This window comes from Canis aureus, chromosome 35, assembly GCF_053574225.1.
Source record: "Canis aureus isolate CA01 chromosome 35, VMU_Caureus_v.1.0, whole genome shotgun sequence".
Taxonomy (NCBI): domain Eukaryota; kingdom Metazoa; phylum Chordata; class Mammalia; order Carnivora; family Canidae; genus Canis; species Canis aureus.
In genome coordinates this window covers 14,948,902-14,968,738 of record NC_135645.1, presented here as the reverse complement: position 1 = coordinate 14,968,738, position 19,837 = coordinate 14,948,902, and the positions used below count along the sequence as shown (strand labels likewise).

At 42.0% G+C, this 19,837-nt stretch overlaps 1 protein-coding gene and 1 long non-coding RNA gene across 17 annotated transcripts in view; one reads left to right on the top strand and one right to left on the bottom strand.

Annotated features, from left to right (window-relative positions):
- The window catches only part of PHLDB2 (pleckstrin homology like domain family B member 2), a 217,737-nt gene that overhangs the window by 1,477 nt on the left and 196,423 nt on the right, over positions 1 to 19,837 (top strand). The gene's annotated exons all lie outside the window — the stretch shown is intronic.
- On the bottom strand, positions 3,932 to 9,413 carry LOC144305195 (uncharacterized). Its single transcript, XR_013372257.1, has 4 exons — positions 9,284 to 9,413; positions 6,125 to 6,294; positions 5,675 to 5,734; positions 3,932 to 4,327 (listed from the first exon to the last, which is right to left on the bottom strand). It is a non-coding gene; the product is annotated as an uncharacterized LOC144305195 (long non-coding RNA).

Here is a 19,837-nt window from a genome sequence, read left to right as displayed (position 1 = left end):
GTGGCTGGAATTTGTATGTGGCTCAGGCAGTTAACTAGATGCAGGAGTGGAGGCCACGGCAGAGGGTGGCCCAGACGCAAACCCCATGTGCGATTTCGGGTGAGTCTGTGGCTAATTCCCAGGAATGTGGTGAAGAATTATGGAAACTGATACATTTCTGTGAAGATATTAGCCCTGTTTAATGTTAAGTGTGCGTCTGGCTGGTTTCCAGAGAATGTTCTTAGATAATGCATGCGAGGGGGGTGGTTTTGAAGAGGTGGGGGGAGTGTATCAGAGCATTCCAGGGCAGTGGCCAGATTTACCCACAATACCTTGGGCTGCCTTAGGGACAGACAGGTCTTATCTATCCTCTCTGCACAGCATAGGGCTTAGGCCAAACTTCCAGCAGCCCTCGGGAGTCTATCCAGCTTTTCTTCCCATTTCGTGCATATTGGACCCTAGGTGGGGGGACGGCACTCTTGAGATTGACTGGACAAGGTAGACTGTATTGTTCCTTTTACAGGTTAGAAGTAAGAATCCAGAAGTTAATTAAATTGCCCACGTTTACTCAGTCAGAGGCTGAGCCAGGATTCTATCAAATTCTGTCTCGTACTCAATCCAGGGCTTTTCCCAAATGTCATGGAGTTAAACACACACAGGAGCAGAAATTGTGGGTGTGTGGGTGTTGGGGAAGGGGGGGGTCACTGAGGAAAGCAAGGCTGACTAACGGTGTTAGCAGTTCACCACTGGCCCTTGGATGTGCCATGGCCAAGGCCAGCTGGGTCCCTCTCTAACCAAAACACCAGCAGCAACTAGACAGGACCTTCATCAAGGGGGAATTAGGGGAGGAACAGGCAGGGAGCAAAGACAAGTTTTCCCAGTCCTGGTAGTGACAGTCACTGGAGTCTTCCCAGTCCTGGATATTTCTTAAGTAAACGCAGGGAATTTTCAGGCTAGATCTCCACTACCCCAGAAATACTTAAGTACAATGTTGGAACTATTTCCGGGGTAATAGATGATACCATTCCGATCCTTCTCTGGGAACTAAAAAAAAAAAATTAATTACGATTTCACTTCACCTCAGCTCATATCCACACATTAAAATCCAAGGGATTTGGGCAGAAAGAAGCTTAAAGCAGGAGGGAACCTTCAACAATCTATCACGTCAAGGCTCCCAGTGTCTGCAACCCAAAGAGATCCATGTGAGCCCGGAGTCCGAAGGGCTTGTTGGTTGGTGTCAGTCAAGCAGTAAACGAGTCAGGTCCTCCTTTTCTATGAAACTCCCATTTCACTTCTGTTAGGATGCATCCTAAAAATTCCATTAGCTGTCTGGTAGAAATTCCAAAGCAGCCACAATTCCTGAGCATTTACAAGATCAAGATAAAGAAATGCCACTGTGAGATGGGGTTGGATAAATATCTTCGAACAAAGAGTTTCTTCTTTATACTGACCCACCTCATACATTCCAAAGAGTGTGATAGCAAAGGCATTACAAATAGGGATCGCAGTGCCAAGTCCACCGAGCAAGCGCCCTCTTCTGAGACAGCTGACCCTGCATGAACTGGACTCCCATGCTATCATTTTTATGAACTAATGTTTATTAGGATAAAGAGAAAAAGTTGAAGCTGAGATACAAGGACTCAACATTTCACCTTTATCTAGTGCCTCTGATGACCGGAAAAGGAACTGCTCCCTTTTTATCTCCATTTTTAAAATTTAAGCCTTATAACAAACTTATGCGATTTGCTCAATCCATGCATCTCAGATAGTTAGTAAGATGAAATTTAAATTGGGGTCTGTCTGGCCAAAGCCTGTGTTCTTTAGCACTCTGTTTTGGGGAAAAATACCCAACTGTATCTACACTATTTGTATTCCAAGTGTAAAAGAGGACTGGAGGACTCCATAGAGTCCTTTCCAAGTTATTAGCATGGACCTTCAGAGTATATATTTACGACTCCCTCCCCCAGGTGTTCTTGATCCTATATAGGCATAAAACTCAATATCACAGGAGACTTCGTCTCCTCCAGGAAAGTAACAAGAAAACACACATAACTCACCCTCTGGTCACTATTTTGATCTTATGAAAGAAAATTCTCCTTTTTCTCCTGGTTCACAAACATTGTTTTGTTGATCTGTTTGATTTTAATGTAGCATAGAGACGATTTTTCCATTTATTGTACCAGGAATGTTTATTTCCACAGTCAAATCTCTATTTGAAAAAGGGAAATACATCCAAACTCCCCATATCTGGTTTTCTTTCATGTTCATCACAGCCCTGTAAGTGGGGTGTCATTTTCAGATGACATCTTTGCAGATCAGGAACCTGACACTCAATAAAGGTGAGTGCCCTTCTCAATATCACTCAGCTCACAAGTCCTATAGTTTCATGGGACTCCAAATTCTTTGCCTTTTTTTTTTTCCCCAAAGCACAAGCAGTTCTCTGGATTCTTCAGGTTCACAAATGGTGCGAATGGGACAATACAAGCTATTTTCAAAAATTAAAAATGCCAACTGACTACATTGCCTGTTCTCGGGCTACAGAGACCTACTCAAACATTGATTGCTTTGCTTTTGGTTGAGATTCTATCCGGTCAGCATGGTGATGCTGTTACTCTAATTAGATTTTCGCTGAATAGCGAGAATGAACATACTAATTGATACTTAATAAAATTTGCCTTAAAGGCAAAAGCCGTTCCACCCATGAGCCCATAAGCAAAGTTAAGAGATGAAAGGAATTCTTGCTGGGAAAAAAATGTCAGAAACCACTGGTTGCATGCCTGGGGACAGTATATATGGGTAGGGGTTACAGGTCCCCATGGTGTCTCTTGAGAGACACAGTTCCTCTTGGTTAACCCTATGACCACATGGTGCCTTGTGGTCAAGCAGTCACCCAATGGTAGAAAACCTAAGGCTGTCCTCCTACAGAGCGGGTATCTGTCATGGGTGTTGTCATAGTACTCTAGAAGCCACCCAACGTTACAGGAGGCATCCTTGTGCTCTGTGAATTTCATTTCAGTCCTAAGATGCTCTAAGGAGCCAGAGAGCCCTGTGTCCACTGTGCATCTGCAGGAGACCAAATGTCTTCTTAATTCCTAATGCCTCGCTGGGAACTGCTCCTGGCTGGCCATTGGAGTCTCCATCCCATGTGATGGCCCCGTTGTATGCATCCTTGCTTGGGGATTAATGTGTATTTTCATTGTGCCTTGTGTCCCCACCTCATGCCCTCAGAGGCTCTAAGGGTTTCGGTGCAGGAGAACCCGTCCACTTTGGGCAACGAGCAAACAGAGAGAATGAAACTCCTGCCCTGCCCCACACCAACCTGTTCTCTGCCTCTCTACAGCTCCAAGGTCAAGTTTCCCTTGGGCGCAGTTAGGAAACTGAAGGTCACAAAAAGCTGGCAGCGCATCATGCCTTGGAGAGTTTCCCAGAAAGCAAAATGAAAATGAGATTGTTTTCACATAAGACCTCTGTATTTGGAGGACAGGATTCAAAGAGTTTGAATTCACAGTTTCACTGTGCACTTAGGTAACCCCCACAAACTCTAGTTGTTTTTCTTTTCCTGAAGCCAAAACAATATCAAAAATACTTCCTGCGGAGAGCTCTAACTAGGCAAAATTCCTTTTTGTCATTGCTGAGCTGATGTTTTCAAGGATTCATATCTTAAGATAAGCCTTATATGGTGTGTTTAGCTGGGGCTCCTGTGTCTTTCTGTGTAAGGATGGCTGACCATGGGCCTGCCTTATTGGAATCTCATTTGATTTCACAATGTGACGCAGCTGAAAACTTATGGTTAGTAAGTGAGTAGGTTGCAAAAAGAGAGAGAGAGAGAGAAAAAAAAAACTCAGAGACCAAGCAAAGATGTTGCAACAAAGGAACAGATGGTAGGTTCTCTATGACCCAAAGAAAACCCATACCCCGATCCTGAAAAGACATACCTTCAGATACAAATACATGTATTCCACAAAATTTAGCTTTATTTTCTGGATAGGAATCCTGACTACAGGCTAAACCCAATGGCTAGATCTCCCAATATCCGACTATTGTCTACCAAAATTCATCTCAGTTGGTTTCTCTTTGCAAGATGGAAAAGCCCTTGATAAGAGGTATTATTATAGAATATAGTTATTTTGGTAACTTACAGTCCAACCAATAGAACATAAAACATAGCCCGAAAGAGGCACCATGGTCCTGACTCCACCATTATCTTGCTCTGTGGTTGATGTCAACTTTTAAACTCCTTGGTGGTGACTCTCTGCATCTTCACGGTGAATAACCACAAACATTCATTGACGGGGTCATCCTCAGTTCTGCTCTCGTCACTTACTCTTTCCGAGAAACATGTTAGACACTGTTTTCGAAACAAGATTAAATAATCTTGAAGGTTTTATATTTACTGAGTGAGCCAAACCACAGCCTCCTTAGAGTCCCCTGTTTGGGTCTGTGTGTGTGTGTGTGTGTGTGTGTGTGTGTGCGCGCGCGCGCGCATACTTTTAATTATCTGTTCAGTATTCTGGGGGCACCCAGGTGGCTCAGTTGGTTAGGGCTCCAACTCCTGATTTCCGGTCAGGTCATGATCTCAGGGTCGTGAGATCGAGCCCTGTGTCAGGCTCCATGCTGGACGTGGAGCCTGCTTAAGATTCTCTCTCTCCCTCGCCCTCTATCTCCACCCCTGCTCACGCACACTCTCTCTCTCTCTTAAAAAAAAATTATTCGTACAGGACTCTGAAGATTTCCAGTTCTCAATATTCATTGATGATAATAAATTAGCAATTGGCGGAAAATTTAGTAAAGAAAGTGATTTAAAAAAGAGAGAGAGAAAGACTTTGTCATCGCCAGGAATGACTAAAGAAAGAAGGAGAAATATCAAGGTGTGGTGTGGAGGGCATGGTGTTTTGAAGACCATTTGCTCTCTGGCGGTCAACAGAAGGGCACAGCCGTTTGATTGTGCTACTGCTACACACTGGCTCTGCGACACTGAGCAAATCACTTCAGCTCCCCTGGCCTCAATCACCTTTTTTAAAAAATGGAGGCCAGGGGATGGGAATGTATGATTTTTTTTTTATATAGTCTCCTCTAGTTGTAATATCCTGTCTTCTGTGAAAAACTAGAAAACTTGGAATTTACAGTTCATTTAAGAAGAAAATACACAAATGATGTTTAACTCTCTCGAGCTGCTCTCCCTCTCTCTTAGATAAATGAACTGAGGGGAATAAAAAAAAACTGCTGAAAAAAGAAAAAAAGATGTCAAGAATGAAAGTCACATTGGAGAGGGTGGGCATGGGTGTTTTCTGGAGAAGGAGCCCACTCAGCCGGATCAGATGGAGGCCACGGCCTCAGAGTTGTCCTGTCGGGCTTCGGGCCTGGCCCTGGCGCGCAGCTCCGCCACACCCGAGGCCACTAACGTGAGCTGCAGCAGCGGGCAGTCATGACGATTCTCCTCCCTTTATAAATAAACGAAAGCCCTGAAGGGTGACGTGACGGGTACAAGGTTACAGAAACATGGCAGAGTGACAGACGGTGACATTTTAAGCAAAGGCGGAAGAGTGAGGGACGGAGCTGTACCTCCTGTTACGTTCACAAACCAGGGGTCACGGGCTCTGGAAGGGCCTCCAGTTTGCCCTGGATCCTGAGCCGGTTCCTGTGCCCCCTGCCCCTCCCCGCACCCCCTCCCGGCTGCCCTGCCCCGGTTACTCACCCAGGTGGTTGCTCACTGGGTGCTGGTGCTCATGTCCCTTCTTGTCAGCTTCATGAAAGGCTATTTGTGAGGAAGAGAAGGCGTAACAGGGAAGAGGAAGGCATCAGAGATCTTCCCTGAGGGCGTGAACTCTAAAAGGGCAGTTTTCTTGAGAGAGACTATGGGTCCCCTCTTCCATTCTGTGGAAATGAGGGGTCATCCGGCTGACTGACAGAATTAGGAGGTTCTGTGCCAAGCATGGGTAATTTTTATTTTTCACCTCTGGGGTTATTTCACTCCTCTCTGCTCTACTTGTCCCACAGAAAAGGGACAGAGGATAATGCTTGCTCACTGTGGCAACCAGAAAGCCGCCCTGGGCAGGGCTGTTCAAAGGAAACTGCTAATTGCACCAGGCATGAGGCATGCCTGGAAGCGCTAGGAAAGAGAGGGTGTCCATGTCGGGTTACTCACCACTTTGGACCCACGCCCAGGGGGCTCGAAGGCCCTGAAGAAGCTCACTCACAGGTAGTGACAAGGAACTTCCGGCCCCCAAGAAAAGCACTGAGAGAAACAAGGCATCAATGGTCTCATGTCTAAGGCAGCGTTCACAGGCCGCATCACTTCGCTGCCCATTTTTGTCCCTTTTTAAAGACGAGAGAGGGCAAGACAGTATTAATTATTATCATCCAGGGATACCTGGTAATTTTCAAGGAGGTGAGGGGAACACCTTAAATTCAGTAAGAATAGACTGACTTCCTGGCAGGCTCCTCAAGTGACTTTCTGTTGTATGTTACTGAGCTTTCACACTTCTCAGTTTTCACTCTATTTCCAGTATCTAATTGATTTCTTCTGGGGGAGCCTGTTGGGGAAAGGAATGGGTAACACAGTAGTGTGAGGTGGACACTGTCCACCATCATATTGGCTGGGCTCACTTTTCAGAAGCCTCAAAACAATCAACCAACCACCAAAAGTCACCCCTGGGTTGCCCTCCAAATACATTCAGTTAAGGCAGGATAAGGGAAAAAAAAAAAAAAAAAAAAGCTTATGATTCAGAGGCCAGAGAACCAAGATGGCCCCTGATTCCAAGAAACATTATCAGTGTGAAATGTAGCTCCAAAATAGACCTCAGTGTACTCCCATTGAGTTAAAAACAAAAGCAAAAACAAAACAAAGCACAGGATGATCTCATATATTCTCTAATGTTAATAACCAAGTGACCAAGCACCAGTTAGTACGGTCACAGGTTCTTCTACAGAGTTCGTGGGCACTCTATCACTTCTTCAACTGACTTGAATTCCCAATATTGGACTGGATTCTCCAGCCCTGTCAGTCTTCTAGTGGGTGAAAAAGTCTTTCAGAAGCAACATAAAGCCCTGTTTTCCTACTTTCAAAAAGCCATCTGGTCATTCACACACCACCCATAGTCCTCACTTAGTACATGGTCAAGCGAGTCAGAGCCCTAACGGGTAGGTGTATGAAGTATGCTATCTGTGCCCCAAACTCTGCCAGAAAGTGAAGGTAAGGAGGGGCTTATCCAGTAGAGACTTTCCAGAAAATGCAGAGACTGTTCCTAATAATCCAATTTTTTACTGCCCACTAGTCTGAAAGGCAAAGAGGCAGCATTTTGAACAGAGGAGATTTTCATGCTTCAGGCATTTGGGGGCACCAAGTGTTTTCATGTAATTGCAGAAAACTAAAATAATTTACAAGTTGTGTGTGTGTGTGTGTGTGTGCGTGTGCAATGCATGGAAAGAATTTTAATATGAAAAAGGCATTAGATCAGTTTTGCAGAAAGAAAAATCTTTTATCTAAACTATTCCTGGATGGAGGTTACACAAAATCTAGGTACTTATTTAATTTCTGGAATTAATTAGCAAAAGTCTGTCCAAACATGGGCTTAACATTAGACTTCTAATGATAGCATTAGCCCTTCTCTAAAATTGCCACAACACATTTTGATCATTTTTAGACAAGACACACTACAAGAAGCTTTGGCATGTAAAACATTCTTTTGAGATGTCTAAATGAATCTCAGTGTCAGTTAATTATATTGAACTTCATGTCTTCAAGTAACTCTTGGCGTGCCAAATTTATATCTCATAACCATCTTATTTCACATGATTTTTTAAGTAAGATTAATCAATGAAATTTGAGTAAACTAATCAACGGATACAATGGCCTAAGCATTATATGGTTGCACTGTGTGCTTAGCCCAGTCTTCAGACATATTTTTCTTCTTTTCTGCAGACAGGCTCTCCGATCATGTCTGGTTATGCTCAGTCTTTGGCTATTCCCCTAAAGGGATTATCTGAGACTCACCATTTTTCCTCTTTGAGTGACTATCTGACATAATTCCTGCTGGGATACTGCTTTCATATCAACTTATATCAGAAGTTATTAATTCCCACTTGCCCCAAGCTAAGGTCATGCAGCATGTTGAGATCAAATATTTTCTATTGTCCTAACACAGATCCAATAAAGACATTTATAGAGTGCCTAATACATGCTTGACACTCTGCCAAGTGCTATAGATGCAGAAATGAGTAGCCCACAGTTTTGTCCAGAGGAAGACCAACATCTCATAGAGCAGATGAACCAACTAGGAGCCATCGCATCATCCTGTGGGGCTATCAGGGCAGTGACAACTGAACACACCACAGAAAAGTTCTGCATGGATGCTAGAGAAGACCTTCAGAGAAGTGGAGGTCCAAGTAGTATTTTAAAGAAAAGAAAATTAGAATTTGCATCCTTCCTTTTCAAGAATTCAGACTTTAGAGATCCCTGGGTGGCGCAGCGGTTTGGTGCCTGCCTTTGGCCCAGGGCGCGATCCTGGAGACCCGGGATCAAATCCCACATCGGGCTCCCGGTGCATGGAGCCTGCTTCTCCCTCTGCCTGTGTCTCTGCGCCTCTCTCTCTCTCTCTGTGACTATCATAAATAAATAAAAATTAAAAAAAAATCTTAAGAATTCAGACTTTAAAGAGAAAGCTGCTCCCTTTCAGAAATCTGTCTGAATATCCTTAGAAGGAGAACATATAAGAGTTGAGATGGCTGTGGTAGCCATGACTAAGGGAGATTTGATTCCTTGGAGAAGAAAGGTAAGAGGAGGGTCCAGAGAGATCCCTATAATTGAAAAGGCAGGGACAGGAAGAACTAAACCTTCACCCTGAAATAGAGCCTGTGCCTCTTTCACATCCCGTGAACCTGGAGCTTTAATTTAGACATTCTCTGCAGCCCCAACCTCACATGATCTTCTAAACCCCGGGAACCTTTGCCTGGTAAATTGTCTTGATATAAATCTGATCTCTACTCAGTTATGACTTGAATGTCATTTATCCTGGTAGCACCCTTAAATGGGAACAAAGAACAAAACACTGGAGAAATAGCAGAGAAGTCTTCTGATGTCGGCAGCTGGCACTAGTTTGGAAGCTTAGGGTTAAAGCCCACACCCATCCCAACAGCCCCCATTACCATCCAAACTCCCACTCTGACTTTAGCACCACACGGCTGAAGCAAGAGATAAGCTGGAAAGGTGAGTTTAGGAGATTTCAGCCTAGTCCAGCTGGAAATCCTTCTCAATTTTCTTAGGTTGGCTTAGGTAAATCTTCAGTGTGTCAGTGAAAATTCTCACCATCTTAAATAGTGTGTCTGTTTCCTGAAGTTGGGCCAACTTGTTGCGGAGTTGTCTGATTCCTTTAGAAACTCAGATCATAAATCATGCTCCCAATGGACCAACTTACATGTTGCTTTCATTCTTTCATCCACTGAAAGAAAGAATATGTGTAAGAGTTAATTAGGACAGATTTGACTACATAAACGACTTATGTAGAACATAAGAACGACTTTTACAAACACCATAAAGAAAGGTAAAAATAGAAACGGCGAACAGAAAAGTATACTTGCAACATAAATAATAGGCAAAAGCTTGCTATCCCTGAAGAGTACTTGCAAATCCATCCTAGCTAGAGGCAATATCCCAGGAGAAAGTTGAACAGAAAATGAACCGAGAGTTCACAAAAGAAGGAAGATAAATGACCTATAATCATTTAAGAGCTGTCTAGCCACATGAAAAATGGAATGAAGGCAAATTTAAACAGTGAGATAACATTTTCTTCTTATGAGATTGGCAAAATCTGGGTAACACCAGGCATTGGTGGGCAGGTGGGAAACAGGTGCCTTCACACATGGAGATGATACAAGTGTGAATTGCCGCAACTTCTCTTTTTAAGGGCAGCTTGTCAAATCACATAAAAATGTCTCACGATGGGTAATTTTTGACCTAGCAAACTCACTTCTAGGATTTACTTTCAGACAATAATAGAAGAGTGCATTAAACATTTCTCATAGTACACACTTATCTGTGGAAGGCTTGTGTAGCGCAACAAATTTTGCAGACATCGCAGAAGGCCTAGACGAATCTATTTGCACACACGCCATCTCACGGGATGAGATCCATCTAGTAGCACCGGTGCAGAGCTTGAATTCAGTCACCAATTGTTCTATGATTAAATTTATGTCTACAGTTACGAGCTGGGTGACCTGGGCGGGTCATTCGACCTCTGTAGGCCTCAGTGATCTCATCTTTTAGAAACAATGACAATACTACTACCTGCATCTTAGGATTGAGCCAAATCGAGAGAGATATTTGAGTGAAGCTCTCGGCACACCACCTGACACACCAAGGGTGGAATAACCCAACTGCTGGTAGCAACCAAGCCTCTTGATTCCATGCTGTCAGCTTCTGTGCAAAATGACGAGCTAGAAAGACCCAAGGTTTTGCCTCTTGATCTCCTCCAGGCCTTATTAAAATAAAAGTATGTTTTAAAAAAGATTAACCTCAGGATGCCTGGGTGGCTTAGTGGTTGGGCATCTGCCTTTGGCCCAGGGTGTGATCCTGGAGTCCTGGGATCGAGTCCCGTGTCGGGCTGCCTGCATGGAGCCTGCTTCTCCCTTTGCCTGTGTCTTTGCCTCTCTCTCTGTGTCTCTCATGAATAAATGGGTAGGATCTTTAAAAAAATAAAAATAAAAGAATAAACTCGTAACAGAAAAGTTGTTATAAAAAAAGAACAATCTAAATACACTTCCCTTAGTGATTAAAATTATTACTGTTATTTAAAAAATGATTAGACAGACTGTAAAACAATGTTGAAGATGTTTTTCCAACATTTTGAGCAAAATGATGTTGGTGGGCATGTAAGATAAAAGGTAATTAAATAGTAATAACAAAAATTAGATAGCCAACATATGCTAAAAGCACTTGAGTATGTGCCAGGCACTGATTTATACCCATTCCATGCATTATCTCAGTCAGTTCTCCCAGAAAATCTATGAGGTGGCTAGTGATATCATTCCTTCTCTCTACAGTGGGAGAGATTAAGGCATTAAGCAATGAAGAAATTTTCCTCCTGGATTTAGGATATGCACAGAGCCAATGTCACTGTGCTGGATTGTTTCTGCCATGCCAGCTAAGGGCTTCTCCGCATCAAAGAAACAGGCCCTGTAGTTCCCAGACTGCCTTCCCCACTTGCTTTCAGGTTAGGGCCTGCAGTAGGTATCTGTAATTTGGAAGGTGGATAGGTAGAGGTGTTATTCTCCAGCACAGTGGCCAACAGACACACGGGCAACAGATGCATCTGAGGTTTGAAGCAGCTTCAAAGTGAGCATCTAGAGAATCACACACCCTGGGATTGCAGACTGAGCTCAGTCAGTAACAGCTCACGAAAATTTCCCTCTTCCAGCCATTCCAATATTCCTTATATTAAAACATTTCCTACTGAAAACACAGAGAGGCTTTTGTTTTCCTGATCAAACTCTGACTGTTTTAGGGGCCAAATACTGAGACCCTGACACAAATCCAGAAAGTCCCATATCTAACCAGGAGGTGTCCCAGAAACAACACAAAAAATTGGGAAAAAAACATTCAAAAGTAGAATCTTAGTGCTCAGAAGTCACAACGCTTAGATTTAAAGAACTCAGGTACAGCAAAATGAATTTAAAAACAAACCAAAAAAATAACATATTGAAACAAACCCAAAACAACTAAGCAACCTTGTGATATTTTAGAATGCCAATGATTAAAAGAATAAAAGCACTTTCAGAGAGGAAACAGATGGAACCTACAAGGTCTGTGAATTAGACTGGCTTCTGACCTCTCACCAATACCACTGGATACTGCTCGAAGATGTTGGAGAAATGCTTTCAAAGATCTGAGAGGACATGATTTCAAACCAAAATTTTACACCCAGCTAAACTATAAATGCAGGGTTAGAGTAAAATATAGACAACTTTGGTAGGTAAGGTAAGGATTCCAAAATTTTAACTTTCATGCCTGATTTTTTTAAAACAAGCTAAGTTCACCTGCTAAACTTTCTGTAGAATGAAAGATGATGTATAATCATTTTTATACTATGGGTTTGTTCCCATGAGTATTAAATAATATACAGTGTAACAAGCTTTCACATTCACATCTATTATTTAAAGCAAAAGATTGGGAGGCACTTAGAAAAAAAATGAAGAAATAGAACAGATTGTATTTGCATATGGCAGGATTGTAAAAATAGTACATTAACGACATGATAGTATTTGAATACAGCAAGATCATAAAGATAGTACATGAATGATAGAAGTTTGGGGAGCAGTTTGCTAAAATAAATGACTTAATATATGATCTCTTCCAAATGTATTTCCATTTTGAAAGAAGAGACTTGAAGGACACTGCAGAGCCAATAGGAGGAACTCACCGGCCACAGCAAGGCCAGGGCAGAGGCACCCCAGGACTATGGTTTGTGACCTGCCCCTGAAGCTCAGTTTCCTTTGCTCAGACTCCATATTCCTCAGCCTCCCCATGGAAGCCTGTGCCTGTCTCAGCTTCCCAGAAAGAGCCTCCAGCAGGGAAGGGGTATGAGAACCCAGGCAGACTGAGTAATCCCAATTGCCTACAAGTTCCATTTCTCATGATAACTAGTACATTTAGCAACCTGGCACGTGCTCTAGGTCCTTTATTTTTCCTTCCTCCTCTTTCTAACTCGTTTTTATTTTATTTTATTTTATTTTTTGGTCTTGCTGGATTTTGCTTTCTGTGTAATTTCAAATCTTATTTGGAGTGAGGAAGAGTTTCTCTAAATAACATCAATGACATAAGCTCACTAACCAGTGGCCACACCAGTGCACAGGGGTTTCTTGTCCTAAATTGCTGGAATTAACTGCGTAGTCAGGGTTCTTGGTTCCACAGACAGATGCTAACTCTGCAGTAAGCAAGAAAGGAATTTATTGGAAGGCTGTCACATAGTTGACAGCCGGGGTAAGGAGGCTGAAGAGAAACGCAGAAGGAAACGTGGATAAGACAGCAGAGGAGGCATCACAGAACAGTCCGAGATGCTGTCACACCCACCAGCGGTGGTTCCACTGGCCACATCTGGATGCTCCCCTCCTTCCGGGGCACTGGCTGTCCTCTCTAAAGGCCTCCTGCACATTTGTATTCCTCAGTCAAGCTCAAAGTTGAGGGCAGATGCAGCTGGTGGCCTGAACTGGCAGGGAACTGGGATAGGAAACATCTGGTCCTCTAGGTTTGGGTCTCCTTATTGGGATTCCCTGAAATAGGAAGGCAGGGTAGGCCAAAACGACAAAAGCCCCCTTCACTTGGTGACTTGGTGAGACCCTAGCAGAACACCCATGTCTCTATGCTCACCTCACTTCCCTCGTTAAATTTTTTGCAAAACAGAATGTTAGTGTTAGATTCATTACATTTACATAATATATATTTCCTTTTCCTTCAAAGTCAGACTTCAAACATGAGTTTCTCATTTAAAATTTTTGAGTCTGTTTTATTTGTACTTCTAAATAAACTTAGACAAGGCTGAGGAGTATTTCCTGTTAAATTCTATTGGGACATAAGTTTCAGATTACCTGTGAGTCTTTTTCATTTAAAAGAAAAATCCCTTCTGAGGATAAGTTCAAAGAGACTGAATTTTCTAATGTAATTAACCACCAACAATGTAAGATGCTTATTGCATGAATTCTTGAAAGAGATTTTAAACTGTGATAGTGCAAAACCACTGAACTGCTTGAGAACCAAGTAGATGTTTCTCGTAAATTCTGGTTTAAAAAAAAAAAATCCATGGGGAAACAAAGATATCTATTTTAGCAGTGCATGAAAGATGAATTAGCAGTGCATGAAAGATGATGTAGGGATATATAAAGAGTAATTAATATCAACTACAGGTTGATACTCAGCACCCAGTTATATTCACCAGCAAGATTTTTGTTTTACTGGATCTGACTCTACACCTAGTGATTACAGTAACATTCCCCATGTTTATTTTAATCTCCTTTACATTTTATGTCCTGGAGGGTGGTGGTGTTCAATTTAATTTGAATGATTTAATTTAATTTGTCAACCTATGTTAATTTTACAAGAATCCAGATCAAACTGCTGTGTAAACAAGAAGTGCCTTGCAGTATTTTTTGGTGATTAGGCTGGAGAAGTCACAGCTGAACTCAAAAATACGCTGCCAGGGGTGATTTTTCATTTTTCTCCCTATAATTTTAATGGCTCCAATGAAAGAGCTGCTTTTCTTTAACAATAGTATCCTTGTTAAAAGTACTTTAAAGAGCTGTTCCACTACACTGAAACAGTCTAATTAAACCACTAATATAATAAAGATACCAGCACTTGCTAAATCCCAAGACTATAATTCCATCTCATGGCAGAATTTTTAAAGGTGATTTTTTTTCCCAGCATTTAGCTAGATTCCCAGTTGAGGGGACTGCTGTCCATTAGACATTTCTTTGCAGAGAAACATCATTAATGGGTGAGATTTACTACAATGGGATATTATTTTCCTCAACAGAGGCTGTTATTGAAACTGCATATTATCAAGGCAGCTGTCCGATTAAGTTTTTATAAAGGATTAGGGAGTTATATGAGTACCCAACAGCTGCACCAGTGAAGATAAAACCGGGGTTCCTGAATCGTATGTCTCTTGGTGTGTGCAATGAAATGATATATTCTTTACCCATGCAGCAAAACACTCATATTTAAAGGGAAAATTAAATTAGGAACAAAACCTCATTCATCTGAGAGCAAAACACCATGTGAACACAAATGAAAGATGAACAGAAATATATAAAACTTTGCCCTCTTCTGGAGAAGTCTACCATGGTCTCAGTAGGCGCGATGAAAAATTTCAAAACACTAGTAAAATTAAAGATGTAAGTAAAAGTTTGAGGCATTGAAGAAATTCTGTAAGTTAGTGCATGAGTCACTCCTGAAGAATATGGATATCTGCTATGGAATCTCAGGAGGCAGGAACACATCAGGGCCAGAGGTTAAAGAAGATAGTCGATGCTATTTATCAATGAAGACCTCTGGGAAAAGTCATCAGGATTGTCTGAAGTGTAATGTATAAAAGTTTAAAGTTACCCATGAGATCATCTTCTCCTCCAGGGGTCCCCAAACTTATTTGTTAACAAGAATCAGATGAGAAACCTACTAGAAATAAAATAAATAAATAAATAGATAAATAAATAAATAAATAAATAATTTAAAATAAGAATAAAAATAAATAAATGAAATATGTGGTGCCTTCCTCAGCCCTGTTGAACATATATGACTAGGATTATGTCATATATGTTCAACATATATGAGCCAAGGATTATGTGACTCTTCTTTTATTTAATTTTAAATAATGTTAAACTGACCCTGAAGGCCCAAGAAACTATATTTTTGCCCCAGGGGATTATTTTCAACTGGGAAGTTTAAGAAAAACTCAAGTCAACTTTGTATACTCATAAAACAAAACATTAAACATGTACTAAATGTAAAAACAAACAAGCAAAAAAAAACAGGGACAAAGATGTTTATATGTGTTTGTGAATATGAGTGTGTGTGTGTGTGTGTGTGTGTGTGTGTGTGATCACCTTGAGGCAGAGTAGAGAGAGAAAAATGTGTGCAGGGTCCAGGGCCAAAGAGCTATGGGCCAGTGTCGTTCTCCTACTTGACCCTCCGTAAATACCTGGTACTGGCTGAACTGAAAATGAAGCAAAGAGGGACGTCTGGGGGGCTCAGTAGGTTAAGCGTCTGGTTATTGATTTCAGCTCAGGTCATGATCTTGAGGTTGTGAGATGGAGCCCCCAGTCAGGCTCTGTACTGGGTGTGAAGCCTGCTTAAGATTCTCTCTCTTTCTCTCTCTCTGCCCACCCCCTCTCTAAAAGAAAGGTGGGGGGCTTTTGGGTGGCTCAGTCGGTTGGGTGTCTGCCTTCGGCTCAGGTCATGATCCCGGGGTCCTGGGATGGAGCCCTGCATCAGGTTCCCTGCTCATGGGTTGCCTGCTTCTCCCTCTGGACCTCTCTCTGCTTGTGCTCTCTGTCTCAAATAAATAAAATCTTTATATGTACATCTATGTAAAATAAAGAAAGAAAATGAAGCAAAGAACAAACCAGGTTGAAAGCCTCAATGATGGCCTATTTATTACCACCTTACATTCAATTCATTTGTAAAATCTGTGTCGGAGACACAGGCATGCACCTAAACAGTCTCTTCTGGATGGTGTAGCAAGACTGAGTGAAAACACTCAGTACCTGGGAGAAATGTAAACACCGGGGAGGGAAAGAGATTTGAGATAGAGTCGAAATTTAAGAAAAGGAGATTCCAGGCTGTGTCACAGAGAACATATCCAGGTGCTTATTAGATTGTGGTAGATTTTGCTAACGCCTGTGATAGAATGAATAGTTCACAAAATAATTTTAAACTGGTTTAGAAGATCTTGAAGAAAGTTACTTAAAATGAGCCCAAGCCCTCAGCAAACCGCAAAAACATAAACTGCCATCTGGGGGATAATCTCACTGTGGCGGGGTGGAGCAGATGACCTAATGCTTTCTCCACCAGCTCCCACCACGCATGCTCTGCTTCTCTCTGCCTTCCTCTGCCAGGGGCACTTTTTGAAACTTCGGTGTGTGTATGTATTTGCCATTTTTTTTTTAATGAAAGAAATGCCTGTACTTGTATCCTAGTACATTCTAAAATTCTTTTTGTATAGACTCCCACTTTAAAAAAAAAATTTATTTATTTGAGAGAGAGAGAGTGAGCAGGAGATGGGAAGAGGGAAAGGAGAGAGAGAATCTCAAGCAGATTCAACAATGAACCTGGAGCCCAACATGGGGCTCAATCCTAAGATCATGATCTGAACCGAAATCAAGAGTCAGATGCTCGACTGACTGAGCCACCCAGGCACCCCCAAACTCCCCACTTTGAATTTGTGAGGCACTTTAATAAAAAGTTGATTTGCAAAACAAACAGAAATAGTAATGTTTTATTTCCTGACTTTTTGAGTATGTATATATATATATATATATATATATTTGAGTATATATATAAAATATATATTTTTTAATATCAGAATCAGAGCTTACTAAGAACATTAAATTGGCACTAAATTATTTTCAAACAAAATATTTCAAATGCGTTTTGTTGCTGTGGGTATAATTGGAAAAATGCATGCCTTGACATTTTGCACAGGACCAAATCCATGGGAAGGCTGAGTCAACAGGCATGATGAAGCCATGACTTTACTAGACTCAAGATGCAACAAGTCACACTTTGCTAATGGGTCGTATCAGTTCGGAAATCTGGCCACCTCAAGCCTGTACACATCACTCAAGATGCCAGGATGAAGGCTGGAGAGTTCACTGTGAAGTTTAAGGAAAGAAAGGAAAAAGAAAGATGATTCCTTTTTAGAGCTGATTAGATTGAAAACGTAATTTTATATACATATAATTTTTCTCTTTTTTTAAAGATTTTATTTCTTCATGGGAGACACACAGAGAGAGATGCAGAGAGATGGAGAGATCTCTCTGTCCATATCTCTGCATCTCTCTCTCTCCATCTCTCTCTCTCTGTGTCTCTCATGAATAAATAAATAAAATCTTTAAAAAAGAAGAAGAAGAAGAAGCAGAAGAAGAAGAAGGCGGCTGCCTGGAAGGAGCCCCATGCGGAACTCAATCCCAGATCCAAGGATCATACCCCGAGTCAACTGCTGAGCCACCCATATAATTTTTCAATTACCTATTTATCCACATCTATATGTCTATATCTATATGTCTATGTCTATCTATATATGTATATAGGCACTAGGGAATTTTTGTTTTAGCCTGTAAATTTACGTTTGTACCAGTTGAGTTTAAGATGACAAAAAAATAATAATAAAATAATAACAGTTACGAAGTGCCAGCATTGGACGTTATCCAAATCAGTCTTCATAGCAACCCAGTGGTTATCATTTTTCCCCCAATTTATGGGAAAGGAACCTACCTGTCATAGAGGTTAAGCAACTTGTCCAAGGGCACAGAGCTATTAAGAGATAAGTCAAAAAAAAAAAAGAGAGAGAGGGAGAGAGAGAGATAAGTCAGATGTTGGACTTGGGCTTATCTTTTTCCAAAATTTTTATTCAAAATTTTGTTGTGATAAAAGTATTTATTGTTGGTTCATAATAGCAACAACATGCAATCTATGAGGCAAGGGTCTCTGAGGCAGACAACGTGGTGTATCATGTGAAGGGCCAATCTCGTCATTTTCTCGCAGTGGATTTGGGCTTCAGCCCCCACACCTCTGCAACAGGGTCTCAGGAAATGTGTCGCTAGGCAGGGTCTCCACGTCCACCAGGTCAGGGGGTAACACCCATCACACAGCTTGTCTTCCTTCCCATGTTGCTAACCCACCTGCGTTCTTCAGGAAGTCTACAGTGAATTCCAATAAGACTGGCTCAGCAACACAAAGTACTGAGCAAAACCCTTTTGAAACTCAAAAATAGCTTCTGGCAACAGAAACTAAGTTTTCATTATTTTTTTTCATACTTATCTTACCTTATTTGGAGATGTAAGATGGGCCCCAGAGACCCCCCTCAAAAACCAGGACTACCAAGTTAGTGGTAGTGAGTCTTTGTTGAGATGAAAGAAAAGGCCCCACCCCAAAGATGCTAGCCACAGGTCACATCCATAACTGTAGTTTCCCTCCTCTGGCAGAGTTAAACAAAATTCCCTACTATTTTTCAATTAGGAAAAGCAGCATCTCAGATGACAAGAAAGGCTTTGGGAACAAACTAGCAAACTTGGAATAATTTGTATTGAGAGTTAGGCTTACGTGGCTGTTAAAAGGCAGATTTGTGGTGGACTGGGAACCCGTTTTACTCTGGTCTCCGGAGAAGGAACTAGAAAGAAGAAAATGCTATTTTCTTGATTCTCCATCTTGCATTCAGTGTTGAGTTTCCCCACTGAGTGACAGACAGGACCGGTGAGCCCAAGAGGCAAAGCTTGAGTCAGAGCTCACATTAAAAACCGAAGCAGGGACACCTGGGTGGCTCAGTGGTTGAGCATGTGTCCTGGGCCCACGGCATGATCCCGGGGTCCTGGGATCAAGTCCCATATTGGGCTCCCCAATGTGGAGAGCCCCGTTCTCCCTCTGCCTGTGTCTCTGCCTCTCTCTCTCTCTCTGTGTCTCTCATGAATGAATGAATGAATGAATGAATAAAAGAAATCTTAAAAAAAAAAAAAAAGCCCCAAAGCAATGATTTCCCCTACTCTCAGCTTTAGTTGCTTCACCCTCCGTGGTGACTGTTGGGCAGGGCGGGCAGCAGAGGGGGCACCCGGTGCACTTGGCTCCTGCGTAGCACACTGTTTGAGCCTTTAAAACAAAGCACCTTTGGAGTGCTAAACCCCAATCCTGCCATTCATCAACCTAGAACCACAGATTTAGTAAAACTTATTTTTCTCTTCTGACATGAAGAGTAACTTGAAGCTAATCGCCCAGACTGGAAATGGAGCAAGTGGTTCCCAAAACAGAAGTGGGCTGTGCATGCACATGGGAGTGGATAGAGCTCAAAGCCTCCTCATGCACGTCGATTCAGAAAGGAACGGACACTGTTGATGAAATTTATCACACAAGATGGGATTGCGAGCAAATCCTTCATCCTAAAAAGGACAGAAACCCAGAAAGGAATGACTGGGGAGAATGAGTCACTAGCAGCTGTTAAGAATCATAGGCCTCTATCCCTGATTTAACTCTCTCCTTTATCTGCCCCGGAGGCCCTTGGTTCTCAAACCCTGGATGCTCCGAATCAGCTCCAGGGCTTGTTAAAATACGGATGGCTGAGCCCCATCTTCAGAGTTTCTGATTCAGTGGGTCCGGGTGGGG